Source organism: Oncorhynchus keta, unplaced genomic scaffold (assembly GCF_023373465.1).
Source record: "Oncorhynchus keta strain PuntledgeMale-10-30-2019 unplaced genomic scaffold, Oket_V2 Un_contig_3330_pilon_pilon, whole genome shotgun sequence".
In the NCBI taxonomy this organism is placed as follows: Eukaryota; Metazoa; Chordata; class Actinopteri; order Salmoniformes; family Salmonidae; genus Oncorhynchus; species Oncorhynchus keta.
This window is the reverse complement of record NW_026287199.1, coordinates 164,091-177,756: the sequence shown is the minus strand read 5'-3', so window position 1 is coordinate 177,756 and position 13,666 is coordinate 164,091. Positions and strand designations below refer to the sequence as shown.

General features: G+C 42.5%; 1 long non-coding RNA gene across 1 annotated transcript; it reads right to left on the bottom strand.

Annotated features, from left to right (window-relative positions):
• Positions 1-3,621: 3,621 nt before the first annotated feature.
• Positions 3,622-8,297, bottom strand: LOC127923890 (uncharacterized). The gene is made up of 3 exons (XR_008116047.1): positions 7,944-8,297; positions 7,336-7,411; positions 3,622-3,754 (listed from the first exon to the last, which is right to left on the bottom strand). It is a non-coding gene; the product is annotated as an uncharacterized LOC127923890 (long non-coding RNA).
• Positions 8,298-13,666: the final 5,369 nt, after the last annotated feature.

Genomic DNA, 13,666 nt, shown 5'->3' with positions numbered 1-13,666 from the left:
ATGATGTGATGCAAGAGGCTTCTAATAATGATGTGATGCAAGAGGCTTCTAATAATGATGTGATGCAAGAGGCTTCTAATAATGATGTGATGCAAGAGGCTTCTAATAATGATGTGACGCAAGAGGCTTCTAATAATGATGTGACGCAAGAGGCTTCTAATAATGATGTGATGCAAGAGGCTTCTAATAATGATGTGATGCAAGAGGCTTCTAATAATGATGTGACGCAAGAGGCTTCTAATAATGATGTGACGCAAGAGGCTTCTAATAATGATGTGACGCAAGAGGCTTCTAATAATGATGTGACGCAAGAGGCTTCTAATAATGATGTACAGTGCATTTGGAAAGTATTCAGACCCCTTGATGTGTTCCACATTGTGTTACGTTACAGCCTTATTCTAAAATGGATTAAAAAATGTTTCACCCCACATCAATCTACACACAATACCCCATAATGACAAAGCAAAAATAATATTTAGACATTTTTACAAGTGTATTAAAAATAAAAAATGGAAATATTACATCAACATAAGTTTTCAGCCCCTTTACTCAGTACGTTTTAAGCACCTTTGGCAGTGGTTACAGGCTTGAGTTTTAGGTATGACTCTACAAGCTTGTCACACCTGTATTTGGGGAGTTTCTCCCATTCTTCTCTGCAGATTGATGTGGGGCAATCAAACAGACAAAACGTCAGTATAGACACAAAGTGGAGATGCAATTCAACGGCTCAGACACAAGAGGTATGTGGCAGGGTCTACAGACAATCACAGACTACAAGAGGAAAACCAGCCACGTCACGGACACCGACATCTTGCTTCCGGACAAACTAAACACCTTCTTTGCCCACTTTAAGTATAACACAGTGCCACCGACGCGGCCAGTACGAAGGACTGTGGGCTCTACTTCTCTATGGCCGACATAAGATATTTAAAAATGTTAACCCTTGCAAGGCCGACCGGCCCAGACGACATCCCTAGCCGCATCCTCAGAGCATGTGCAAACCAGCTGGCTGGTGTGTTTACGGACATATTCAATCTCTCTCTATCCCAGTCTGCTGTTCCCACATGCTTCAAGATGGCCACCATTGTTCTTGTACCCAAGAATGAAAAGGTAACTGAGCTAAATGACTACCGCCCCCATCCCATCTGCATAAGAGGAATACCTATGTAAGAATACTGTTCATTGACTACAGCTCAGCATTTAACACCATAGTACCCGCCAAGCTCATCATTAAGCTTGAGGCCCTGGGTCTGAACCCTGCCCTGTGCAACTGGGTCCTGGACTTCCTGACGGGCGGTGGTGAAGGTAGGAAACAACATCTCCACCCCGCTGATCCTCAACACTGGGGACCCACAAGGGTGCGTTTTCAGCCCTCTCCTGTACTCCCTGTTCACCCACGACTGCGTGGCCAAGCACTCAATCATCAAGTTTGCAGACGACACAACAGTAGGAGGCTTGAATAGCAACAATGATGAGACAGCCTACAGGGAGGAGGTGAGGGCCCTCGGAGTGTGGTACCAGGAAAATAACTTCTCCCTCAACATCAACAAAACAAAGGAGCTGATCGTGGACTTCAGGAAACAGCAGAGGGAGCACCCCCCTATCCACTTCGATGGGACAGCAGTGGAGAAAGTTTTAAGTTTGTCGGCGTACATATCACTGACAATCTGAAGTTGTCCACCCACACAGACAGTGTGGTGAAGAAATTTGGCTTGTCACCTAAAACCCTCACAAACTTTTACAGATGCAGAATTGAGAGCCTCCTGTCGGGCTGTATCCCTGCCTGGTACGGCAATTGCACCGCCCACAACCTCAGGGCTCTCCAGAGGGTGGTGCGGTCTGTAAAATGCCTCACCGGGGGCAAACTACCTGCCCTCCAGGACACCTACAGCACCGATGTCCCAGGAAGGCCAAAAAGATCATCAAGGACAACAACCACCCGAGCCACTGCCTGTTCTCCCTGCTATCATCCAGAAGGTGAGGTCAGTACAGGTGCATCAAAGCTGGGATCAAGAGACATTAGCTGTTTTTCAGTCTCAAGGCCATCAGACTGTTAAATTGCCATCACTAGCCAGCTTCCATCTGGTTACTCAACCCTGCACCTTAGAGGCTGCTGCCCCATATACATAGACTTGAAATCACTGGTCACTTTAATAATGTTTACATGCTGCTTAACTTATTCTATTCTACTGTATTTTAGTCAATGCCACTCTGTGACATGCTTCCCCTGTGAGACCACATACACCCTTGTCTCAGAGAGTGTCATCAAGAAAACGTTCTGCAATGAGAATTGGCTTGAAATGCCTTGAGAGAGTTTCAGTCAGTTCTGCTTAGGTCAACTCATCCATACTCAGACCCAAAACACTGAGAAATAAATCTGCTTTCTTTCCAACTGATTTAACTTGCAGCCAGCCAACGCTCAAAACAGGAATCAGAACCCTCTTTTGTCGTCTCAAACTCTGGTACTCGACCAATGGTTGAATCGGAACCCTCTTTTGTCGTCTCAAACTCGACCAATGGTTGTCATTTTCACAGTTAAGTGCTCAGTTTCCACTTCCTAATTTTTTTTATATATATATTTTCTACAATATTTCTCCACTTCGCCTATTTTCAATGGGTTCAATGACAGTTCTTACTTTAACCATCAGAGAGCAGTATCGCTATGGTGGACTCCAATAGGCCTGCTGCTTGGCAAACGCTGTGCCTGCTAGCAGTCTTCTGCTGGTGGAAAAAAACCTGCCCATTTACGTCCTGATATTGAGTTTCATTCTTCTCTTCAAGCAGTGTCCCTTTAAAAAGAATCACCTCATCGCCACTGTGATAATATCATCAGGCAGGTGACAGTTTAGTGTTGTTTAGTAAAAACATGTCGTGCCCCACAGCCCTTGGCCCAATAAATCAAATCCAATTGTATTGTTGTCACATGTGCTGAATACAACAGGTGTAGTAGACCTCACAGTGAAATGCTGAATACAACAGGTGTAGTAGACCTCACAGTGAAATGCTGAATACAACAGGTGTAGTAGACCTTACAGTGAAATGCTGAATACAACAGGTGTAGTAGACCTTACAGTGAAATGCTGAATACAACAGGTGTAGTAGACCTTACAGTGAAATGCTGAATACAACAGGTGTAGTAGACCTCACAGTGAAATGCTGAATACAACAGGTGTAGTAGACCTTACAGTGAAATGCTGAATACAACAGGTGTAGTAGACCTTACAGTGAAATGCTGAATACAACAGGTGTACTAGACCTTACAGTGAAATGCTGAATACAACAGGTGTAGTAGACCTTACAGTGAAATGCTGACTACAACAGGTGTAGTAGACCTTACAGTGAAATGCTGAATACAACAGGTGTAGTAGACCTTACAGTGAAATGCTGAATACAACAGGTGTAGGTAGACCTCACAGTGAAATGCTGAATACAACAGGTGTAGGTAGACCTCACAGTGAAATGCTGAATACAACAGGTGTAGTAGACCTCACAGTGAAATGCTGAATACAACAGGTGTAGGTAGACCTCACAGTGAAATGCTGAATACAACAGGTGTAGTAGACCTTACAGTGAAATGCTGAATACAACAGGTGTAGGTAGACCTCACAGTGAAATGCTGAATACAACAGGTGTAGTAGACCTTACAGTGAAATGCTGAATACAACAGGTGTAGTAGACCTTACAGTGAAATGCTGAATACAACAGGTGTAGTAGACCTTACAGTGAAATGCTGAATACAACAGGTGTAGTAGACCTTACAATGAAATGCTGAATACAACAGGTGTAGTAGACCTTACAGTGAAATGCTGAATACAACAGGTGTAGTAGACCTTACAGTGACATGCTGAATACAACAGGTGTAGTAGACCTTACAGTGAAATGCTGAATACAACAGGTGTAGGTAGACCTCACAGTGAAATGCTGAATACAACAGGTGTAGGTAGACCTCACAGTGAAATGCTGAATACAACAGGTGTAGTAGACCTCACAGTGAAATGCTGAATACAACAGGTGTAGGTAGACCTCACAGTGAAATGCTGAATACAACAGGTGTAGGTAGACCTCACAGTGAAATGCTGAATACAACAGGTGTAGTAGACCTTACAGTGAAATGCTGAATACAACAGGTGTAGTAGACCTTACAGTGAAATGCTGAATACAACAGGTGTAGTAGACCTTACAGTGAAATGCTGAATACAACAGGTGTAGTAGACCTTACAATGAAATGCTGAATACAACAGGTGTAGTAGACCTTACAGTGAAATGCTGAATACAACAGGTGTAGGTAGACCTTACAGTGAAATGCTGAATACAACAGGTGTAGTAGACCTTACAGCGAAATGCTGAATACAACAGGTGTAGGTAGACCTCGCAGTGAAATGCTGAATACAACAGGTGTAGTAGACCTTACAGTGAAATGCTGAATACAACAGGTGTAGTAGACCTCACAGTGAAATGCTGAATACAACAGGTGTAGTAGACCTTACAGTGAAATGCTGAATACAACAGGTGTAGTAGACCTCACATTGAAATGATGAATACAACAGGTGTAGTAGACCTCACAGTGAAATGATGAATACAACAGGTGTAGTAGACCTCACAGTGAAATGCTGAATACAACAGGTGTAGTAGACCGCTGAATACAACAGGTGTAGGTAGACCTCACAGTGAAATGCTGAATACAACAGGTGTAGTAGACCTTACAGTGAAATGCTGAATACAACAGGTGTAGTAGACCTCACAGTGAAATGCTGAATACAACAGGTGTTGTAGACCTCACAGTGAAATTCTGAATACAACAGGTGTAGGTAGACCTCACAGTGAAATGCTGAATACAACGGGTGTAGTAGACCTCACAGTGCAATGCTGAATACAACAGGTGTAGTAGACCTCACAGTGAAATGCTGAATACAACAGGTGTAGTAGACCTAGACCTCACAGTGAAATGCTGAATACAACAGGTGTAGTAGACCTTAGTGAAATGCTGACTACAACAGGTGAAGACCTCACAGTGAAATGCTGACACAACAGGTGTAGTAGACCTCTGAATACAGTGAAATGTGAAATGCTGAATACAACAGGTGTAGTAGACCTCAGTGAAATGCTGAATACAACAGGTGTAGTAGAATGCTGAATACAACAGGTGTAGTAGACCTCACAGTGAAATGCTGAATAGAACAGGTGTAGTAGACCTCACAGTGAAATGCTGAATACAACAGGTGTAGTAGACCTTACAGTGAAATGCTGAATACAACAGGTGTAGGTAGACCTTACAGTGAAATGCTGAATACAACAGGTGTAGTAGACCTCACAGTGAAATGCTGAATACAACAGGTGTAGTAGACCTCACAGTGAAATGCTGAATACAACAGGTGTAGGTAGACCTTACAGTGAAATGCTGAATACAACAGGTGTAGGTAGAGACCTCACAGTGAAATGCTGAATACAACAGGTGTAGTAGACCTTGCTGACAGTGAAATGCTGAATACAACAGGTGTAGTAGACCTCACAGTGAAATGCCGAATCCAACAGGTGTAGGTAGACCTCACAGTGAAATGCTGAATCCAACAGGTGTAGTAGACCTCACAGTGAAATGCTGACTACAACAGGTGTAGTAGACCTCACAGTGAAATGCTGAATACAACAGGTGTAGTAGACCTTACAGTGAAATGCTGAATACAACAGGTGTAGTAGACCTTACAGTGAAATGCTGAATACAACAGGTGTAGTAGACCTCACAGTGAAATGCCGAATCCAACAGGTGTAGGTAGACCTCACAGTGAAATGCTGAATCCAACAGGTGTAGTAGACCTCACAGTGAAATGCTGACTACAACAGGTGTAGTAGACCTCACAGTGAAATGCTGAATACAACAGGTGTAGTAGACCTTACAGTGAAATGCCGACTACAACAGGTGTAGTAGACCTCACAGTGAAATGCTGAATACAACAGGTGTAGTAGACCTCACAGTGAAATGCCGAATCCAACAGGTGTAGGTAGACCTCACAGTGAAATGCTGAATACAACAGGTGTAGTAGACCTTACAGTGAAATGCTGAATACAACAGGTGTAGTAGACCTCACAGTGAAATGCTGAATACAACAGGTGTAGTAGACCTCACAGTGAAATGCTGAATAGAACAGGTGTAGTAGACCTCACAGTGAAATGCTGAATACAACAGGTGTAGTAGACCTCACAGTGAAATGCTGAATACAACAGGTGTAGTAGACCTTACAGTGAAATGCTGAATACAACAGGTGTAGGTAGACCTTACAGTGAAATGCTGAATACAACAGGTGTAGTAGACCTCACAGTGAAATGCTGAATACAACAGGTGTAGTAGACCTCACAGTGAATTGCTGACTACAACAGGTGTAGTAGACCTCACAGTGAAATGCTGAATACAACAGGTGTAGTAGACCTTACAGTGAAATGCTGAATACAACAGGTGTAGTAGACCTCACAGTGAAATGCAGAATCCAACAGGTGTAGGTAGACCTCACAGTGAAATGCTGAATACAACAGGTGTTGTAGACCTCACAGTGAAATGCTGAATACAACAGGTGTAGTAGACCTCACAGTGAAATGCTGAATACAACAGGTGTAGTAGACCTCGCAGTGAAATGCTGAATATAACAGGTGTAGTAGACCTTACAGTGAAATGCTGAATACAACAGGTGTAGTAGACCTCACAGTGAAATGCTGAATCCAACAGGTGTAGTAGACCTTACAGTGAAATGCTGACTACAACAGGTGTAGTAGACCTCACAGTGAAATGCTGAATACAACAGGTGTAGTAGACCTCACACTGAAATGCCGAATACAACAGGTGTAGTAGACCTTACAGTGAAATGCTGACTACAACAGGTGTAGTAGACCTCACAGTGAAATGCTGAATACAACAGGTGTAGTAGACCTCACAGTGAAATGCTGAATACAACAGGTGTAGTAAACCTCACAGTGAAATGCTGAATACAACAGGTGTAGTAGACCTTACAGTGAAATGCTGAATATAACAGGTGTAGTAGACCTTACAGTGAAATGCTGAATCCAACAGGTGTAGTAGACCTTACAGTGAAATGCTGAATACAACAGGTGTAGTAGACCTTACAGTGAAATGCTGAATCCAACAGGTGTAGGTAGACCTCACAGTGAAATGCTGAATACAACAGGTGTAGTAGACCTCACAGTGAAATGCTGAATACAACAGGTGTAGTAGACCTCACACTGAAATGCCGAATACAACAGGTGTAGAAGACCTTACAGTGAAATGCTGAATATAACAGGTGTAGTAGACCTCACAGTGAAATGCTGAATACAACAGGTGTAGTAGACCTTACAGTGAAATGCTGAATATAACAGGTGTAGTAGACCTCACAGTGAAATGCTGAATATAACAGGTGTAGTAGACCTTACAGTGAAATGCTGAATATAACAGGTGTAGTAGACCTTACAGTGAAATGCTGAATACAACAGGTGTAGTAGACCTCACAGTGAAATGCTGAATACAACAGGTGTAGTAGACCTCACAGTGAAATGCTGAATACAACAGGTGTAGTAGACCTTACAGTGAAATGCTGAATACAACAGGTGTAGTAGACCTTACAGTGAAATGCTGAATACAACAGGTGTAGTAGACCTTACAGTGAAATGCTGAATACAACAGGTGTAGTAGACCTCACAGTGAAATGCTGAATACAACAGGTGTAGTAGACCTTACAGTGAAATGCCGAATCCAACAGGTGTAGTAGACCTCACAGTCAAATGCTGAATCCAACAGGTGTAGTAGACCTCACAGTGAAATGCTGACTACAACAGGTGTAATAGACCTCACAGTGAAATGCTGAATACAACAGGTGTAGTAGACTTTACAGTGAAATGCCGAATACAACAGGTGTAGTAGACCTCACAGTGAAATGCTGAATACAACAGGTGTAGTAGACCTTACAGTGAAATGCTGAATACAACAGGTGTAGTAGACCTCACAGTGAAATGCTGAATACAACAGGTGTAGTAGACCTCACAGTGAAATGCTGAATACAACAGGTGTAGTAGACCTCACAGTGAAATGCTGAATACAACAGGTGTAGTAGACCTCACAGTGAAATGCTGAATACAACAGGTGTAGTAGACCTCACAGTGAAATGCTGAATACAACAGGTGTTGTAGACCTCACAGTGAAATGCTGAATACAACAGGTGTAGTAGACCTCACAGTGAAATGCTGAATACAACAGGTGTAGTAGACCTTACAGTGAAATGCTGAATACAACAGGTGTAGTAGACCTCACAGTGAAATGCCGAATCCAACAGGTGTAGGTAGACCTCACAGTGAAATGCTGAATCCAACAGGTGTAGTAGACCTCACAGTGAAATGCTGAATACAACAGGTGTAGTAGACCTCACAGTGAAATGCTGAATACAACAGGTGTAGTAGACCTTACTACAGTGAAATGCTGAATACAACAGGTGTAGGTAGACCTTACAGTGAAATGCTGAATACAACAGGTGTAGTAGACCTCACAGTGAAATGCTGAATACAACAGGTGTAGTAGACCTCACAGTGAAATGCTGAATACAACAGGTGTAGGTAGACCTTACAGTGAAATGCTGAATACAACAGGTGTAGTAGACCTCACAGTGAAATGCTGAATACAACAGGTGTAGTAGACCTTACAGTGAAATGCTGACTACAACAGGTGTAGTAGACCTCACAGTGAAATGCTGAATACAACAGGTGTAGGTAGACCTCACAGTGAAATGCTGAATACAACAGGTGTAGTAGACCTCACAGTGAAATGCTGACTACAACAGGTGTAGTAGACCTCACAGTGAAATGCTGAATACAACAGGTGTAGTAGACCTCACAGTGAAATGCTGAATACAACAGGTGTAGTAGACCTTACAGTGAAATGCTGAATACAACAGGTGTAGTAGACCTCACAGTGAAATGCTGAATACAACAGGTGTAGTAGACCTCACAGTGAAATGCTGAATACAACAGGTGTAGTAGACCTTACAGTGAAATGCTGAATACAACAGGTGTAGGTAGACCTCACAGTGAAATGCTGAATACAACAGGTGTAGTAGACCTCACAGTGAAATGCTGACTACAACAGGTGTAGTAGACCTCACAGTGAAATGCTGAATACAACAGGTGTAGTAGACCTTACAGTGAAATGCTGAATACAACAGGTGTAGTAGACCTCACAGTGAAATGCCGAATCCAACAGGTGTAGGTAGACCTCACAGTGAAATGCTGAATACAACAGGTGTTGTAGACCTCACAGTGAAATGCTGAATACAACAGGTGTAGTAGACCTCACAGTGAAATGCCGAATACAACAGGTGTAGTAGACCTCTTAGTGAAATGCTGAATATAACAGGTGTAGTAGACCTTACAGTGAAATGCTGAATACAACAGGTGTAGGTAGACCTCACAGTGAAATGCTGAATACAACAGGTGTAGTAGACCTCACAGTGAAATGCTGAATACAACAGGTGTAGTAGACCTTACAGTGAAATGCTGAATACAACAGGTGTAGTAGACCTCACAGTGAAATGCCGAATCCAACAGGTGTAGGTAGACCTCACAGTGAAATGCTGAATCCAACAGGTGTAGTAGACCTCACAGTGAAATGCTGAATAGAACAGGTGTAGTAGACCTCACAGTGAAATGCTGAATACAACAGGTGTAGTAGACCTTACAGTGAAATGCTGAATACAACAGGTGTAGGTAGACCTTACAGTGAAATGCTGAATACAACAGGTGTAGTAGACCTCACAGTGAAATGCTGAATACAACAGGTGTAGTAGACCTCACAGTGAAATGCTGAATACAACAGGTGTAGGTAGACCTTACAGTGAAATGCTGAATATAACAGGTGTAGTAGACCTCACAGTGAAATGCTGAATACAACAGGTGTAGTAGACCTTACAGTGAAATGCTGAATACAACAGGTGTAGTAGACCTCACAGTGAAATGCCGAATCCAACAGGTGTAGGTAGACCTCACAGTGAAATGCTGAATCCAACAGGTGTAGTAGACCTCACAGTGAAATGCTGACTACAACAGGTGTAGTAGACCTCACAGTGAAATGCTGAATACAACAGGTGTAGTAGACCTTACAGTGAAATGCTGAATACAACAGGTGTAGTAGACCTTACAGTGAAATGCTGAATACAACAGGTGTAGTAGACCTCACAGTGAAATGCCGAATCCAACAGGTGTAGGTAGACCTCACAGTGAAATGCTGAATCCAACAGGTGTAGTAGACCTCACAGTGAAATGCTGACTACAACAGGTGTAGTAGACCTCACAGTGAAATGCTGAATACAACAGGTGTAGTAGACCTTACAGTGAAATGCCGACTACAACAGGTGTAGTAGACCTCACAGTGAAATGCTGAATACAACAGGTGTAGTAGACCTCACAGTGAAATGCCGAATCCAACAGGTGTAGGTAGACCTCACAGTGAAATGCTGAATACAACAGGTGTAGTAGACCTTACAGTGAAATGCTGAATACAACAGGTGTAGTAGACCTCACAGTGAAATGCTGAATACAACAGGTGTAGTAGACCTCACAGTGAAATGCTGAATAGAACAGGTGTAGTAGACCTCACAGTGAAATGCTGAATACAACAGGTGTAGTAGACCTCACAGTGAAATGCTGAATACAACAGGTGTAGTAGACCTTACAGTGAAATGCTGAATACAACAGGTGTAGGTAGACCTTACAGTGAAATGCTGAATACAACAGGTGTAGTAGACCTCACAGTGAAATGCTGAATACAACAGGTGTAGTAGACCTCACAGTGAATTGCTGACTACAACAGGTGTAGTAGACCTCACAGTGAAATGCTGAATACAACATGTGTAGTAGACCTTACAGTGAAATGCTGAATACAACAGGTGTAGTAGACCTCACAGTGAAATGCAGAATCCAACAGGTGTAGGTAGACCTCACAGTGAAATGCTGAATACAACAGGTGTTGTAGACCTCACAGTGAAATGCTGAATACAACAGGTGTAGTAGACCTCACAGTGAAATGCTGAATACAACAGGTGTAGTAGACCTCGCAGTGAAATGCTGAATATAACAGGTGTAGTAGACCTTACAGTGAAATGCTGAATACAACAGGTGTAGTAGACCTCACAGTGAAATGCTGAATCCAACAGGTGTAGTAGACCTTACAGTGAAATGCTGACTACAACAGGTGTAGTAGACCTCACAGTGAAATGCTGAATACAACAGGTGTAGTAGACCTCACACTGAAATGCCGAATACAACAGGTGTAGTAGACCTTACAGTGAAATGCTGACTACAACAGGTGTAGTAGACCTCACAGTGAAATGCTGAATACAACAGGTGTAGTAGACCTCACAGTGAAATGCTGAATACAACAGGTGTAGTAAACCTCACAGTGAAATGCTGAATACAACAGGTGTAGTAGACCTTACAGTGAAATGCTGAATATAACAGGTGTAGTAGACCTTACAGTGAAATGCTGAATCCAACAGGTGTAGTAGACCTTACAGTGAAATGCTGAATACAACAGGTGTAGTAGACCTTACAGTGAAATGCTGAATCCAACAGGTGTAGGTAGACCTCACAGTGAAATGCTGAATACAACAGGTGTAGTAGACCTCACAGTGAAATGCTGAATACAACAGGTGTAGTAGACCTCACACTGAAATGCCGAATACAACAGGTGTAGAAGACCTTACAGTGAAATGCTGAATATAACAGGTGTAGTAGACCTCACAGTGAAATGCTGAATACAACAGGTGTAGAAGACCTTACAGTGAAATGCTGAATATAACAGGTGTAGTAGACCTCACAGTGAAATGCTGAATATAACAGGTGTAGTAGACCTTACAGTGAAATGCTGAATATAACAGGTGTAGTAGACCTTACAGTGAAATGCTGAATACAACAGGTGTAGTAGACCTCACAGTGAAATGCTGAATACAACAGGTGTAGTAGACCTCACAGTGAAATGCTGAATACAACAGGTGTAGTAGACCTTACAGTGAAATGCTGAATATAACAGGTGTAGTAGACCTTACAGTGAAATGCTGAATACAACAGGTGTAGAAGACCTTACAGTGAAATGCTGAATACAACAGGTGTAGTAGACCTTACAGTGAAATGCTGAATACAACAGGTGTAGTAGACCTTACAGTGAAATGCCGAATCCAACAGGTGTAGTAGACCTCACAGTCAAATGCTGAATCCAACAGGTGTAGTAGACCTCACAGTGAAATGCTGACTACAACAGGTGTAATAGACCTCACAGTGAAATGCTGAATACAATAGGTGTAGTAGACTTTACAGTGAAATGCCGAATACAACAGGTGTAGTAGACCTCACAGTGAAATGCTGAATACAACAGGTGTAGTAGACCTTACAGTGAAATGCTGAATACAACAGGTGTAGTAGACCTCACAGTGAAATGCTGAATACAACAGGTGTAGTAGACCTCACAGTGAAATGCTGAATACAACAGGTGTAGTAGACCTCACAGTGAAATGCTGAATACAACAGGTGTAGTAGACCTCACAGTGAAATGCTGAATACAACAGGTGTAGTAGACCTCACAGTGAAATGCTGAATACAACAGGTGTTGTAGACCTCACAGTGAAATGCTGAATACAACAGGTGTAGTAGACCTCACAGTGAAATGCTGAATACAACAGGTGTAGTAGACCTTACAGTGAAATGCTGAATACAACAGGTGTAGTAGACCTCACAGTGAAATGCCGAATCCAACAGGTGTAGGTAGACCTCACAGTGAAATGCTGAATCCAACAGGTGTAGTAGACCTCACAGTGAAATGCTGAATACAACAGGTGTAGTAGACCTCACAGTGAAATGCTGAATACAACAGGTGTAGTAGACCTTACTACAGTGAAATGCTGAATACAACAGGTGTAGGTAGACCTTACAGTGAAATGCTGAATACAACAGGTGTAGTAGACCTCACAGTGAAATGCTGAATACAACAGGTGTAGTAGACCTCACAGTGAAATGCTGAATACAACAGGTGTAGGTAGACCTTACAGTGAAATGCTGAATACAACAGGTGTAGTAGACCTCACAGTGAAATGCTGAATACAACAGGTGTAGTAGACCTTACAGTGAAATGCTGACTACAACAGGTGTAGTAGACCTCACAGTGAAATGCTGAATACAACAGGTGTAGGTAGACCTCACAGTGAAATGCTGAATACAACAGGTGTAGTAGACCTCACAGTGAAATGCTGACTACAACAGGTGTAGTAGACCTCACAGTGAAATGCTGAATACAACAGGTGTAGTAGACCTCACAGTGAAATGCTGAATACAACAGGTGTAGTAGACCTTACAGTGAAATGCTGAATACAACAGGTGTAGTAGACCTCACAGTGAAATGCTGAATACAACAGGTGTAGTAGACCTCACAGTGAAATGCTGAATACAACAGGTGTAGTAGACCTTACAGTGAAATGCTGAATACAACAGGTGTAGGTAGACCTCACAGTGAAATGCTGAATACAACAGGTGTAGTAGACCTCACAGTGAAATGCTGACTACAACAGGTGTAGTAGACCTCACAGTGAAATGCTGAATACAACAGGTGTAGTAGACCTTACAGTGAAATGCTGAATACAACAGGTGTAGT